At 40.2% G+C, this 17,362-nt stretch overlaps 1 protein-coding gene and 1 long non-coding RNA gene across 3 annotated transcripts in view; one reads left to right on the top strand and one right to left on the bottom strand.

Annotated features, from left to right (window-relative positions):
* CRYZL1 (crystallin zeta like 1) overlaps positions 1-17,362 on the top strand; it is a 951,914-nt gene that overhangs the window by 21,474 nt on the left and 913,078 nt on the right. The gene's annotated exons all lie outside the window — the stretch shown is intronic.
* LOC122803376 overlaps positions 1-17,362 on the bottom strand; it is a 752,949-nt gene that overhangs the window by 597,239 nt on the left and 138,348 nt on the right. The gene's annotated exons all lie outside the window — the stretch shown is intronic.

The raw sequence follows: 17,362 nt of genomic DNA, 5'->3' as shown, positions 1-17,362 counted from the left end.
GGATCTCCCAAAAGGGGGGTGCACATTTTACTTTTTAAAGTAATTTGGTTTTATGTCATTAACTTGTAGTTATTTTGGGATGTTCTTCACACATTCATATTGTGTAACTAAATCATTGTATTTAAATTATTATATTTGTAATTTAAAAGTAATTTAGAATATTTCCAATGTATTTTCTCAGCTTTGAGGGAAAGTGAGATATTAAACTTACAGTGGAGTTGTTTTAATAATGCTATTATAATTTATTATGTTCAACCAGTGCCCATATTCTGGTGAACTGAACTTTAGATTTTCTAATTGTTTAAATCAGTTTTGGCTATAATGGGCACAAGAGAATGTTTTCTCATTCTTTTTGTTATTATTTCAGGGCAGACTTAAGTGTACATCTTTGTATTTTGCATGTACTTTAGTTACTTAGTAAATGCAAGACTATCCCAAACAATTCCATTCAGGTGGCTTAGCTCTACAGTTTTAGTCCTCTAATGTAGGGTTTTTTTTGGGCAGCAGTGGGTCTACTTCAGAAGACTAATTCCCCAAAGACTGAAAATTCAAAATGCTCAATACATTTTTAGTGCAGGGGGCAAAGCCCCCTGCACCCCTCATGTGGGGAGCTGTGCCCCCACCACACCCCCTGCTAACTATATATATACTAACTCCAAGCTCAACAACAGTAGAGAAGGGGTAAATTCCATCATTCAGTATTTTGAATTTTCAGTCTTGTGGGATTCAGTCTTTTGATTCCCCTCACACCCCCTGCTAACTCTATAAACCAACTCCAAGATCACACAACAGTGGAGAAGGGGCAAATTCCATCATTCAGTACTTTGAATTTTCAGTCTTTTGGTTTTTCAGTCTTCTGAAGTAGACCCTCCACAGTATAAACTTATAACTACTTATGGTTTAGCAGACTGAAATATATTAAACTACTCAAAGTTGCACTGTTTACTGGAAGCATTTAAATGTGTGCTTTGCTGGAAAAATGGATAGATGCCCACTTTATTTTACCAGCAGGAGGTAGTTTTCTGACATTTTTCCCCATTTCACAATCATGGACTTGCATCATTAGAAAAGTTCAGCCTTTACAGGTTTTGAAATTCAGTTCCGTTTTGGCATACCATAATGCATTCAATGAAAGTATATAAAACATGCTATGGTAATGCTACCATATTTTGATGGGAAGTAATAGTAGAATGATATTTTGTTAGGACTCGCTACCCTTGATACTGAGAGATAATGGAAATTGTACAACAAATGGTGATTTATTAGTATTCAAAAATAGGGTTCCTATCAGATAGTCTAACGTCGAGACCATAAGTTTGAATTTGCAGAAGTTGAAGCGTTTCAACAGAAATCTCCATAAGGGGAGGTTTCTGTTTTGTTTAATGCGGTGCAATCTCTGAGTTGGTGTATTTAAGTAGTTGGGGATGTGGGAGTGCAGGGGGGCTTGCCCCCCTGCTTACAACAGTTTATTTTGTTTTTGTTTTTTCATTTATAGTCGAAGTTTTTTTAACTTTGAACAGGATGGTTCGAACATTACGTGTTCAAAGTTATTAAACTTAGAGTTTGTGATATAGACCCTCAAAACATGTACTCTGTTTGGACATCTAATTAGTGTGCCCATTGTGAATTGAAAATACCCCAAAAGGAGAAGTCTGGCCACTAAAGTATTGTTGAGCAGTCTGGGTATTGGGTTATGCTCAGCAAGACAGTCCTTTACATTTTTGACAATGAGCAGGGAAAAATATGAGTAATCAGAGACATTATAAAAAAATCTCTATGCAGTTGAAAGGTAAAAATGCTGATAGTATGATCACTCATACTGCCAGTAACCATACTTCTCAAGTGTACTTCTCAACTGTATAGAGTTTTGCATAACATCCCTGTTTTTCCTCATATCTTTCCCCTGCCCCTTGTAAAACTGTTGCTTTACTAGTAATTCACTGAGAGTTTCTATATGTCAGTGATGCCAGACATTAGAGTTTCATACTTCTGACACAAAATTTAGGTATCGCAGGATTTACCCACAGCTGGCTCACTCTCCTGATCAAATCAAACCGTACTGAGTATGGGTAAATCTTGTGATACTCCCATCCAGTCTTTAACACCTTTAATGAATTATCACTTGTAGCACAGGCACATTTACATTTATGTAAACGTAATCAAACTGTATTAAGTTAAAATTAACAAATATTATGCTTCACATACATTGTTATACACCCTAAGCAACATTACATAAATTATTCAGTTTCTGCCCCCCCTTTTTCAAACAAGAAACATCTTTATTAAACCATCACTTACAACATAAGCAATCCTACATTTTTATATAAATGAAAGCAAACCACACAGACACAATCCTAGTTGCAAGTGTTTTAGATCACAAACCACACTGACACACTCCCAGTTGCAAACATTATACATCACTTATCTACCCAATCGTTTTCAGTGTAACTTTACATAGGTCATTTAAGTCCTGCCTTCTTTTAAACCTCATTCCTCCCCAGTATATATTGTTCCCCACAATTCACTTTTTTTTCCTATGTAGTTTGCTGCTACCCTTTTCTAAAGATCTCCATTCCAGTTGTTTTATCTCTGTTATTATATTCACTGCTTCTAATATAGTTGGTTTAGATTTTGATTTCCATTTTCTTGTAATTGCATTTTTGGCAGCCGTCATAATTAGAGACAGCAAGGCCTTACCATGTGTAGGCAATTCCAATTCTGTATCATAGCTCAGAAAAATCATCTCCATTGTCACACCAGTCTGCCTACCCAGCATGTCTGACATTGCATCCCGCAGGGAATCCTTAGTCTGCCAACTCTCTGCACTCCCACAAAGTATGTTTCTAATTGCTTCTTTCTTCCCCATCACACCTACAACATTTGCTGTCTACCTAAGGAAAAATTCTCTTAAGTCTACATGGGGTATAAAAATATCTCTGTAAACATTACCAAGCAAAAGGCCTAAATCTTCTAGATTTTGTTGCATATTTGGGAGACCTACATATATCCTCCCAAATTTTCTTTGTGAATTGTATATCCAATCTCTTCCCAATCCTTTCTAACCTCCTCTGATTATTATATTTATTATTAAATATATTATATTCTCAACTAATTATTCATTTTTTAATGGCACCTTCTGTTCTAGATTCTTCTAAAAATTCTACCAGTGCTGGTCTTTCGTTTAGGACCCCCCTATTTTTCTCTTTGCCTGTGCTCTGATATCAATCCTTGATAGGGAAGGCAGCCTCTAACCTTAAGTCTAAATAAATTCTTGGCATGTTTCCCTTTCTAGTTATTTGCTCCCAATACTTTGGTTCCTTCGCTAGTTTTCTTCAGTAAATTCCAGCCCCCTCTTGCCTAGTGTCTATATCCCTAATTGCAGTCATCCCTGTGAGCAGACTTTCCTTTCCCCATTCCAGCATTGGCTTAGTTCTTAGAACTCCCACCCAGTCTTGATTTGCTAAAAAGGATTTATGTATAATACACATTATATAATAAAAAGGTCTTTATTTTTCAAAAATGTGCTCATTGATTGGACAGTACAATCAGCTTTCCTATTGTAAATCCAGTGTTACTCATGGAACTACCACCATGATGCATATTTTCTCTGCCGGGCTGCAGAACAAACCGTGATCGTAACAGCTTTTTTTTTTCACAAAATGCAAACCATGCCTAATTAAACATATTGCAAAAAAATAAGTAAACAGCGTGTTAAATAACGGAGTACTGGCTGCCAAAAAGAGGGATGCTGACAGCAAGCAAAGCCCTTGTTAAGAAAAAAAAAACTGACTATACGCATCCAAGGCCAGTGTACAAAAACAGCATATACATGCTGAATGCACGTACCGTACACACTTATGATGTCTCCTAGAAGGAAGAAGTCGCAGAAGAACATTGTATAATGGCATTATTTAAAAAAAGTAAGCATTTTTTTAATGTGATGTATGATAGCAGTACTTCACAACTAGGTGTTGGCATGACAAGATTTACTCATGACTGGCTTTATTTAATCACTGAGATTTTGCTCCATGATTAAACCACATCAACCATGGGTAAATCCTGTGATATCCACAGCCAGTCATGGATTATTGCTAAACCACAGTATGGTGTTATGTAATTCACCAGTACAAACAGCCTCCATTGAGTGATTGGAACACCTTTTATTTTATTTTATTATTTTTTTTAATACTGAGTAATAAGCATTGTGTGTATGCATTTTTGCTTGTCTAGGAGTGCAACAAGTCATGAAGCTAAGCAAATGTATGTGTATAATTCACATCTGTATATTTGCTGTGATCTGAATTGGAAAAATTGGAGCTGGCAGTTGGCTGAGGTGCCTAGCAATGCAGTAGTATATCTCTGAAACTGTTGAAAATTTTATTAGCTCATCTCAGAAAATATCTCAAGTCTCAGCTTCAAAATGTATTTAGTTAGAAGTTGCATGTACAAGGCATTTACACAGCTTTTATACACATGTAATGTATACCACTGCATATGAATTTAAATTTGGGGGTTGGGACAAACATGATTTACTGAGATAACTGCTATATTCTGAAGAAGTGAATGACGTGTTTATAATGGTACCTCAGTACTGATGACTGACATTACAGTGGAGTCCCTACCATGAACAGTAGTTTTGTAGTGATCTTAAATAGAGCATCATGCAGTATGTCAAACTAACACTCTCAAATGCTACGAAACTCTGCATTCTCTACTGATGTATAATAGACTGAAATCTGGCTTGTTGGTCTAGCGGTATGATTCTCACTTGCAGAGCAAGAGGTCCCAAGTTAAAATTCCAGATGTGCTTCATTTTCAGTTGGAGGTTAGCAAAATCGTTAAGATGTTTACCTTACAGATGCAAGAGAACGAGTTTGATTTTCACCTTTGGGAAGCATGATTAAGCTTAAAAATCCCCCCTGAGGTCCTTAGCCTAGTAGTTACCTATGAACATATATCCCAACCCTTTCCTATACCAGTTCCATTTGTGTAGTGGGATAAAGCCCTGACCCAAATTCATTTAGTAGCCCAAGTGCCTGTTTGAACTGGCAGGGAAATGGGTGCATCTATCCTCAGAGTGGGCAGCGTCAGACTAAGGCCATCTGATACCACAGTCCTAAAGAGGAGAGGGCAGTGATACAAAAAAAGAAAATACAAAGGTAGGCACTTGGCTATCAAAACATGAATTTGGTAGTCGTCATCTTAGGTGTATGAGAATATGCTATCGCACGAAGGGCATACTGGCTCCCATTATGATATGGGATGTTTGTCCCCCACCCATGGGAGGGATTAGGGATCATAATAAATACTCCCATTGCCTAGATACTGGCAAGGACAAAAACACTGCTGATTTGTCTGTATGATCAGCCAGCCATAGCCTGTTCTTACCCTCACTGGGTAATACCCAGGACAGTGTAGTGAATAGGCTTGGCTGATGGGGGAGCTTGATGGTTGGCTGTCACATTAGAAAAAGTGTATACAAAAAAAAAAGAAAAGAAAAACGCCTCCACCCCATCACACCCCCAGCAGGTCTTGCTAAACCTTTAAGGAATTAACAGTTGGCTACTCAGATCCAGAAGGTATCTGAACCAGTCATTGTTAACTTAAGGATTTAAATGTAGCGTGGTGCTGAAGTTCATTGCACCATATTACCATTACCAGTAGAATAATTTATAGTGATGGCACTTTTCCAGTGTCAAACAAAATCCTTTTCTGAAGAAGTACAAATGATTTCACTTATGTAATAATAACTCCATTACTGATATATTGTGGATATGTATTTTATTTCTGTCCCTAAAGAGAAGTTAATTACACACCTCTATGACCACAAAGTTCGCAAATCTCACCTAGACCTACTAGAGTCAATCAACATCCAACCCAATACTCTATTCATTGGAGACTTTAACTAACACTGTGTAAACTAGGAAACATACAGTGTCTTTAACTAAAAGACCCAATGTTTACTGGACTTTATCAACACACCCTGGACCAGATAGTGCTCACTCCAGCCTGAGGATCACTTATATTTGACCTAATAGAGCCTAGCACACAGCTCCCCCCCTCCCCCACACGCCATGTCCTCATTGTTGAGGTGAGACCACAAAACTGTCTTCAACAAAATAAAAATCAACCCAGAAAATTCAACTAAACCCATAAGTTAGGAACCATTTTAAATCAAATTGTTCTATAAACCAACAGATTGTCAAAATTCATGGCTTTCCCAAACCATGTGAATGCAGTTACCTAGGTAGAATTGTTTACAGAAACCCTGTAAAAACATGCAAATGACTGCCCTGAAGCTACCATAACTATCAGAAGTAAGCCCAGATCTAACACCAAAAACAAACCCCACTGATGGAATCCGTATCTTATCAGGGTATATAAAAAAATGAAGTAATGGCCAAAATCAGAATGATCAGCCTTCATAGGGATGAGCTCTCTGATTCAACTAAACAAGAAATTAAGAGGTCTAATAAAATCCAACAAGGCCGGTTATGCGGTCTGGGTAGACATCCAGGTTAAGGACAATCGCAAGGCCTTCTTCAGTTATCTCCAGAACCTTAAAGGTAACATTCAGCAGTATGCAGAACTTATGGTAAATTTCACAACCTTCAGTGACCAAGGTGACATACTGAATCGACTGCTTGATAAGTGTAACTCCCCCCACTCTCCCCACAATCCCCTGTGAAATCCCATCCAGCAAATTCCCCACCAGCTAACAGGGAGCAGGTCCTGTTTGTGCTCACTGCAGCCAAAAACACCACTTCAGTGGGCCCCAGCAGTATCCCCATTTGCCTGTTAAATGCCCTAAAACATGACCTAGCAGGACCACTTGAAGCACTCTGATACAGCCTCAAAACATGTTACATGCCAGATGAATGGAGGGCTGCAACAGTCATACTTCTTTAAAAGGGTGGACTGTCAGTCAACCCCAGGAACTACAGACCCATCAGTCTGACATGCAAAGCCATAGAACAAATTATCATGGAAATGATTAACAAGGACACTGGCAATCTGTAGACACTGGACCCATCTCAGTTTGGCTTTAAGGGAAGGTCTTGCCTACTCAACCTAGTCACCAAGGCTATGGATGACAGGAAAACTGTGCATACTGCCTACCTTGACCTGGCCAAGACATTAAATACAGTACTCCACTTGGGTGTTGTTGATGACAAACTCGGAGAACTAGGCATAAATCCCAACATAACTCACTGGATTGATGGGTCACAGGATCCAAAAAGTCAGGATTAGTGAGACCACCTCCACCAGAAGACCGGTCACTAGCAGTGTAGCCTACAGCTCCGCACTGGGCCGGCTCCAGTTTGGCATCTACTTCTTTGAAGTAAAGGCTAATGCCAAAGGCCTCTGGTTCACAAATTTCACAGATGACTGTGAAGAGGGAGCTGTTGGAGATTTCCTCTATGACAGCAACATCCTACAAGAGGGTCTAACACAAACAGATGACTGGTGACAAAGCCACAGATTAAAACTCAACACAAAGAAATGCTTTATAGCACCCTTTGGGAAATTGTCCACCCATGCTAATTACTCTATCGATAAAAAACCATAAGAGTTGACCCAGTAGTTAGGGATCTGGGACCATATGTAGACAGGAATTTGGCCCTCCACCAAAATATATCCAAGATAGCTGGAAAATCCTTCTGCGTCACCCAGCTCATAAGCAAGAGTATGGCATCCAGGTCCAAGGAACTACCACTCTACTCATCCCCTATCAGACCTATCATTGAGTATAGTGACCCTTTTAGCATATATCTAACCAGGCATTTTCAACAGTCGGAATACAATCAAAGGTTCCTCACCAGGAGAATTCAGGGTAAGAATACCCTGTCCCTACACAGATCTCCTTAAGGTCCTGTCCGTGTACCCAGTCTCCTACAGGTTTTACTGAGAGGTGATCTAAGCCTAGCCTATAAGGCATACTCCGATCCATCTCTGGATCTCTTGCACATCTACAAAACAAGCGGCACCAGAAAGACCAGATCCAAGGATCCGAACTTTGCCTACATCATAAATAGAACATGCTGGAGATACCAATGTGTCTCAAAGGATCCCTACTCTGTGGAATAAGCTTCCAATCTGTGTTAAACAGAATTAATCCCTGAGTCTGTTTGAAAGAAACCTTGATTGTTGGATGGGAAATCACCAGTTAACATCTAGTCTGACCTCCCGTGTCTCTGGACAGAGGTCAGAATTAATGCTCAACTGATATACCCCCCCACATTACCTTAGCTACCTCTTTACTAGTATACCATACCATATATGCATCCAAGGAACTCGGACAAAACTGGGTGGTTGCATGCCTAGGCTTGTAAAGACCCCGCTAGTCATTAGTCTAGCGAACTAATGGAAACTGAGTATAATGCAACATGCCAAACTTATCATAAAATGACTGTGCATTTCAGTGTACAAGAAACAGAGTATCTACTGCCTCCTTTAACACTTTTTAGTAAAATTGTCATTGATTTTACTTGGAAACTTGTATATGAATGCACTTAAAAATTCCATTCTACCTTTAAGGATTTAAAGTAACTCGGTGCTGAAATTGGCCACTGTACCTAGCCATTGTCAGTAAAAGGAATTTTGATAATATTTCATAGACAAAAAAAATTCCTTTCTTGGGAATGTATATTATGAGTTTTACTTCTGATGCAGTGACAGTTCAGTGCTGATGTTATGGGCATTTACTGCTCATTAGTCTATCATTTTATACCAAGCCCCCCATCCTCATGAATTTGGACAAGTAAAGATTCCTTCTACTGGCATGTAACTGAACCAGCCCTCAGTAAAACATTAAATAACCCAGCCCAGGGTATCTGCTAATACTTCCCAATTGTACAAAGAAACCAGACATGTTGTTAGAACCCATGCTACACGTGTTCTTGATTATGCTTAAGCTGTACATGACTATATGCCACAAGCTGGCAAAACTGTAATCAAGTTCTAAGAGTTACTTTTGACTGTGACATCTTACTAAGTTTTATTAAAAATATTGGACATGTCCAAAGTTCTTTGAAACTTCTTGTTATGCACAAGTGGCCCAGCAGAGTTAATTGACTTCATCTGAAAGCCACTTGCTTACTGTAGCAGCTTTTATTGCCAGAACAGGTGACAAGATGTTCTTTAAATTTAACCTTTCCATATTGTATAGCTTGTTTTAGCTGTCCCACTATTACATTAAGCCTCCACTTGTTGATATCTGTGGAAATTTTTTTTGTACTGGAAGTTTTTTTTTTTTTTTTTTTTCCTAGCCAATAACCCAAACATCTTGCACCAGTAGATAGGTGACATGTGCCCGGATTTCCCAGTATTCTTCATCTTAGTGTATCCATGCAATGAGTCCACACCTGATGTCTTTTGCAGGGTCCAACAATGGCTTCCAGTGGCATCCTCACAAATTTCTCCAGTCAGTGGAGGTTATAGTGGCTCCAACCACAACAAAATCCAATTTGATTTAGTCAGACCATAGTTGCAGTTATATTAGACTTGACCTAGGGATATTCAAGACTATAATATTATAGTCCAATGACTCTAGGGGATCTAGGGATTTCTAACTTAGCAGTAATGGACAAAAGTGATATTACAAAGTTCAGTATATTCTTCCCTTGAGTAGAAAAGTGACTGAAGTAAGCCTGTAGTATTTTTTAAGGTCTAAAAATTCTGATGTATGAGAGCTTGCCTTACTGTCAGTGAGTCTACATTAGAAGACTGAAAAACCAAAATACTGAAGACTCAGAATCCTGAAGGATGGAATTTGCTCCTTCTTCACTGTTGTGTGATCTTTGAGTTGTTATATATAATTAGTAGGGGGTCATCCCCCACATGAGGGGTACAGGGTGGGCTTGCCCCCTGCATTAAAAAGGTTTTCAGTATTTTGGGATTGAGTTTTTTGGTCTGTCAGTCTTCTGAAGTAGACTCCAGTCAGTATATGGGTAGTTTAAATCGCCCACCAGAATAGTTGACATATCCATCAAGAAACCTAAATGATAGTAGTTAATTCACACATAGATTCCTAATATACAGTACTAATCTTGCATTTGGGAGGTTAGGTAAATTGTGAATGTCAGTAACCATAATTTCATGGATATGAACAAAGGAAATTATATGATTGTGAATAGGATTATCCTCTGGTATTATAATGCCTCCTGTTGCGTTACCAGAATATGCACATGTATGTGTAGTAAAATTTGAAAAGTAAAGTTGCCTGTCGGGAGCCAGGATCCGCCACATAACACAAGCTCTCCAGTCACTCCAGAACAAGTACAAATATGACTCTGTCATTGTCCATGTTGGTGTGAATGACCTGAGACGTACCTCCCTAGACTACATGAAAAGAGTCAATGGGAAGAGCTCCCTGATCATGTAGCCCAGGCTGATATGACCCTGACCCTGAGTAGCATCCTGCCCTCACCAAGAATGATGCCACAGTATAAAGAAAAAATTATCAATTTCAACAATTGGCTAAGTTTCTGGTGTCATTCAAAGAGGATCCTGTATCTGTCCACCTGGGATGACATGCTCGACAAGCCACATTGCTTCACAAGAGATAGCTTGCACCTGTCACCCTTAAGCTTTCGAACACTGGCCAAGGCTCTTGCCACCCCCATAGTGCCTTTTTTAGGCAAGGCTCAAAAGACAAACCCACCACCATAAATAGCACAAGTAACCAAAAACTGAGGGTAATGCTACTCAACGCCAGAAGTCTAAACCTCAAAATGCATGCACTTGAGGCACTCCTCAGTATGGAGAACATCGACATCATTGCAGTAACAGAAACCTGGTTTAAGGCTCCTGAGAGCACCCAAGCACTACTAGGCTATAACTCGTACCATACCTTTCGGCCACAGAACCAGGACCGAAACACAAAAGGCGGGGGTGTATCCATATTCATCAAGGATACCCACACCTCCAGGTTAGTGGTGCAGCACAATGCATCAGAGATCATCCGTGTGTAACTAACAACGGGCAAAACTGCATTCCAAATTGTAGCTTGCTACAGATCACCCACCATGATCCAGGACCCCCATTCCGCATTTCTGGAGACACTGGGAAATATGAAGGTCCTACCAAACACCCTAATACTGGGTGATTTCAATTACCCAAACATAAACTGGGAGAACTACTCAAGTACTAACTCCCTTGCCCAACGCTTCCTAGAATTTATAAACTCGAATGCCCTAGATCAACTAGTCAGCACCCCCACCAGAGGGAACAACATATTGGACCTGGTCATCACCAACATGGGCGACCGGTGTTCCACACCAGACGTTGACCCCTCGCTGGTTAGATCAGACCATAGACTAATCACTCTGGATATCCACATTCTGCCCCCACCCCCAATCAAGGAAACCACCGTGAAAAACTTTTCAAATGCAAACTTCACATTACTTAAGACTGAGGTGGAAAGGTTCACAGCCCCCATGCTAAAGGACAATGCTGTCCAAGCTTTCGAAACTAGGCACTCTGAGCATCTGCAGAAATGCATGGGTCTAAACCAAGAATCACTCCTCCAAGAAAAGGAAACCAGTCTGGTGGAACCCTACCATAAACAAGCTGTACAACAGAAGGAGGAAACTGGTACAGAAAAGAGTAAAATCCCAAGAAGGAAAGACATCCCTGATCAGTATCAGCAAGAAAGTACGATCCCTCATTTAAATCATCCAAGGCTAGTTTCGAAAGAAAATTTGCCAATGACTCCAAAGATAACTGCAAAGAATTCTTTAGCTATGTCAAGAACCTAAGTGGAAACTCTCAGATCTGCTCTGAGTTAGTGCAGAATGGCACAAAATACACTGAACCGACTGATATTGACAACATTCTGGAAGATAGGTTTAGTGTAAACTTCACCCCCTAAAGGCCCCTAAAGAGCCGATAACCATACCAGAAGAATGTAGGGCCCCATTAATCACCGACACACAGGTTAAAACAGCCCTATCCAAAGCCAAAAACACAGCTTCAGTGGGACTGGACAGTGTCCCAGGCTGTGTCTTACAAGAGCTCCAAAATGAACTAACCCCTCACCTTAACAACACTGTTCAAACTCAGCCTCTTTACAGGCTACGTACCCACAGAATGGCGCACAGCAACAGTTATATCCTGCTCCACAAAGGTGGAGCCACAATGGACCCCGGGAACTATCGCCCTATGAGCCTGACTAGCCTGGTCTGCAAGGCTATGGAGTGCATCATCATAGAACTCATTAACACAGACATTGGAAACCTCCAAACCTTGGACCCTACCCAGTTTGGTTTTGTTAAGGGCGGATCATGCCTACTAAACCTGGTGGACTTCTTTGAGACCGTTTCCAAGGCATTAGACGAGGGAAAGGAGGTCCACACAGCCTACCTAGACCTCGCAAAGGATTGCGACACCATTTCCCATTCTAGTATTATAGACGAGCTCACCAGCTTGAACATAAACCCCTATGTCACGAGATGGGTTGCCAACTGGCTCATGGATAGAACCCACATGATGAGAGTTGCAGGCTCTATGTCCGACTCTAAACCGGTTACAAGTGGTGTCCCCCAGGGCTCAGTCCTAGGACCCTTCCTGTTCGTTATATACTTCTCGGAGGTACAGGCAAGCATAGGAGGACTATGGCTGACCAAGTTCGCAGACGACTGCAAAGTAGGGGCCATAATTGAATCCCTGGCTGATACAAACACCTTCCAGAAGGGTCTCACTGAGATGGATACCTGATGTCAAAATCATGGCCTCAAACTAAATGCCAAAAAGTGCATAGTCATCCCCTTTGGAAACAACAAAGTACCCATGAACTACCACATAGGTGGTAGTCCCCTAAATACAGAAAATGTAATAAATGATCTGGGGACCCAAGTAGATAGTAATCTCTCCTTTGATAATCATATTGCCAAGGTGGTTAGAAAATCTTTCTATGTGGCCCACCTAATCACAAAAGGGTTCGCATCTAGAACAAAAGAGGTTATTGGGCTCTCTACTCCTCACTCATTAGACCCCATCATAGAATACTACACCCCATTTGGGATGTACCATACAAGACAACTGCAACAGCTGGAAAGACCACAAAAGTACCTCATCAAGAGGATTACTGGCCTCAGACAGATGCCCTATGCAGCCCGACTCAAACTCCAGTTGTACTCTGTTGCATACTGCTTACTCGGAGGTGATCTCTGCCTGACATACAAGGCCATGTCCAACCCAGAATTGATGGACATGCTCCATCTAAAAAAAAAAAAAAATCCCAGAGAGTCACACGCTCTAGAGATATAAACCTCACCACAATGATAAATAGGACATTCTGGAGGGATAGATTCCTGTCCGAGAGACTCCCCATGCTTTGGAACAGGATTCCAATTTATATCAGGCAGAGCCCCTCAGTAACTCTCTTCAAGAGAAACCTTGATGGGTGGATGGGAAACGGAAAATTTACCCTGGGGATCACTGCAGTGGCTCTGTTGGACAGTGGCACAGGGGAATTAATGGCTCTGCTGGACAGGGGCACAGGGAACTAATCTAAGGGGGTGGCGAAAGCCAACACATTCTGGCTAGGCTTATAAATGCCCTTGTGCAAATAGCCTAGTACTTACCTTTGACCTATATATGAGAGTCATCCCTTGCCTCACTGGTTTTAAGTGTAAAGTTATTTTATATAATTTTGGTCTCTAGTTCATCAGCTTGTTACCCAGATGTACTGCATTGGCATAATAAGCACTGACAGGGTGATTAAGTCTAGACTGTCTGTCAGATTCTGTGTGTACCTTTCCTTATAAAAATTTTGACTAGCTCTTTTACTTTTCCAACAAGATGTTTCTCTTTAGGAAACTTAAGTGTAATTTGTTGGAGAAGATGGAAACTGAAAAACAGTGTACAGCCACATTCATAGCTTCATAGAAGAGGCAGTACCTGTCAGAGTCAAACCTATGATTACTGGCAAAAATAAACCACCCTGGTGGACCTTTAGCATAAACAAGCTATTCAACAAAAGGAAAAAAACTCCTCTCCAAAGCCAAGAAGGAGTAGACAAAACAGTGCAAAAAGACACTCGCCAGTCCAAATAAACAAATTAGAGAGCTGGTCAAATCTGCCAAAGCAAACTGAGGCAAAGATAGCCTCCCAGGTGGTAGATAACCATAAGGCTTTTTTAAATTATCTTCGTAACCTCAGAGAAATGCTCAGAAATGTGCAGAGTTAATCATGAATGGCAGCACTTGCACCCAACCTGAAACTATTGCAAGCCTGTTGGCTGGCAATTTCAATTCATCACCTCTTACCACACCCAAATAAGTATCCACAACCATCCCCCTACCGGTCATTATGAGAGAACAGATCCTTACTGTGCTTGTTAAAGCCAAAAACACAACCTGCATGGGTCCTGGCAACATTCCAGGATGCTTCTTAAATAGCTTAAAGCAGAGTCTATCAGGGCCATTAGAAACCCTCTTTAACCATAACCTCTGGATAGGATTTGTCCCAGAGGAATAGAGGACTGCAACACTTGTTCCACTGCATAAGGGAGGAGCCCCATCAACTGACCCAGGGAAATTCAGACCCATAAATTTGACCAGTTTTGTCTGCAAGGCCGTGGAGAGAATATTCATAGACCTGATCAATAAAGACTTAGGAACTCTCCAAAAACTATACCAGACCCAATTTGGCTTTATCAAAGGGAGGTCTTGCCTGCTTAGTCTGGTGGACTTTGAGAAAGTCACCAGGGCCATGGATGAGGGTACACACCGGTAATGTAGACCTGGTCAAAGCTTTCAACATGGTCACCATCTTGGGAATCATAGATAAACTTACTGAGTTAGGCATAAACCCCTACATCATGAAATGGATAGTCAACTGGCTCACTGACAGAACACATGTTGTCCGATGGGTGAATCCACTTTCAATAAGTAACCTTTTACTAGTGGTGTCCCACAGGGCTCAATGTAGGGACCCCTCCTGTTTGGTATATGCTTCTGAAGTGAAAGCCAGTGTTGGGAGCCTATGTCTCACCAATTTCACTGACTACTGAAGCTGGGAGCAGTCATTGACCCCCCCCCCCCCCACATGATGTTGGCCTACAAAGAGGCCTAAGATGATAAACAACTGGTGTCAAAACCATGGTCTTTGACTATGCTAAAAAATACATAATCATACCCTTCAGTAAATTAGATATCCCTGCAAACTGTAATATTGATAGCACATGCCTAATAGTGGATCCAGTGGTTAGGGACCTAGGAACACAGATAGTTGGTAACCTAAACTTTGACTACCAGGTGATTACAGTAGTGAGGAAATCCTTCTGTGTGGAACTTGTAAGTAAAGACTTGACATCAAGATCAAAGGAAGTCATAGTGCTGTTGTACACTGCCCTCATCAGGCTCACAATCAAGTACAATGGTCCCTTCTGCATGTACCTAAATAGGCACTTACACTAACTGGAGTGGCCCCAGAGGTTTCTTACTAAAAAAAAAAAAGAAGCTAAAGACATGTCTTATGCAGACCAACTAAATGCCCTATCCATTTACTCCATCTCGTATCATTTATAGAGATGGAACTTTTGCCTGACCTACAAGGCATTCTCTGTTCCAACCCTGATGAAAATGTTACATATTCACAAAAAAAATTATGCAAGCATTACACATTCCATGGACCTGAGCCTTATGTGTGACTCTAACAGGACTAGCTGGGGAGACAGATTCATATCCTAAAAGGCTACCTTGTCTATGGAATAAACTTCCTAGCTTCATAAAACAAAGCCTGTCCCTCACCCTCTTCAAAAAGAATTTGGATAAATGGCTGGGGAGCTGTAAATTCACTCCTGGGGTACTGCCCATGTCCCTTATGGACAGAGGCAGTCTGTAAAATGACTCTGGGCTCCCACACCCAAAGACCCACTACCCTGATACTACACCATCTTATATCTGGGCATTTGAGATATAATATTGTCATATTCTGGATATTATTGGCTAGGCTTGTAAAGGCTGTCATGCCATTAGCCTAGTAATCACCTATGAAACATGACACACTGCATCCTACTTATAATTTCTCACTTTTTACCACATTCTGTAGACCATGTTTGTGAAGCTAGTTGGTAAACCTGCTTTAGAGAACAGACAGCCAAAGTTGAGGAGAGGGTATTATCTAAAAACAAGACTTACCCCATTGTTTATACAGACCTGAACAATCTTCTGATTTGTTTTTTGTAAATAATGTACAAGTTTAGGGGCATTAATTCTAGCATTTATAACCGCATAAACGTAAGTCTGTCTAATTTTTGCTCTTTTTTTTTTTTTTTTTTTGGTAACTCCGCATCTGTCGTTTACTTGTAGACCTTTATAGGTATGTCCGTGTTAAATTCTCTATCTCCAACTGTAATTGCTCTTACTAGGTGCTTAGTCATTGAGTCCCTAAGGAGTAACATTCTCATCTTGTTTCTTGGTGGGTTATTTCCATCTAACATGTGCCTTTAAACTGGGGAGATCCTCTAGTGGCAAGATGTTCCCTCACAAGACCCTTATACTTTTTTTTTTTTTTCATGCTGAGTCATAATTTTTTAGGACTTTCTTGAGAATGTGATTGCTTATTCAAATTGTCTCTATTTGCTAATAATCTTAATACAGTTGTCTTGTTTCACAGAAGACTGAAACCAAGTGGCCTTCTGGTCTGTAACATGTATAGGAAGCAAAGATAAAACTGACATTTAAAACCAAAAATCTCTTAAAACTGTGTGTTTTCTGATGCATGTACATTAATAATCTACCATGTTATAACCTTGGATTGAAATTAGTATATGTTTAGTTCAATTAAAGACTGCATAATTCCACCATGAAAATTCAATGTTTTATGGTTGTCAGAAGTTACCCATATTTCATCATAGAAAGAAAGATCAGTCCCTGAGTGAAGAGCATCTTTAATTCAGGATTTTCAGGATGGCTGCATACTGATCAGCATCTTAATTTCTGCTCTCCCAGTGCAAATGCAGAAACTGAGAAATAAAAGCCAGTGAAATTGTCATCTTGCAAAAAAATTGGTGACCAAGTATGTTGCCTGTATGCCAGCAAAGAAGAAATTTATTGAACCAGAAAGAAAATAAGCCAGGAAAGTGAAAAGAAAATACTGGCTGGGAAGAATCCTGAAGCTCTCTAGCAAAAAGAAATTTAAGCATCACCTTTGGTACAAGAGATGGCTTCCAGTAATTCAGAGGAAAAATAAATCAAATGTATCCAGAGTTTAATAAAATAAATAAAACATTGAAGGAATATGTCAACAGTAGCTAAAGGCTGGATAAAACGGACAAAGCTTTAAGCAGCCATTCAGATGACCTAATAAAACTGCAAAAATCAGATGAAATGATGAAAAGGCTGGTCGAGTATAT

This window comes from Protopterus annectens, chromosome 5.part1, assembly GCF_019279795.1.
Source record: "Protopterus annectens isolate FY-2018-M chromosome 5.part1, PAN1.0, whole genome shotgun sequence".
NCBI classification, from domain to species: Eukaryota; Metazoa; Chordata; order Ceratodontiformes; family Protopteridae; genus Protopterus; species Protopterus annectens.
This window is presented reverse-complemented; position numbering and strand designations above follow the sequence as displayed.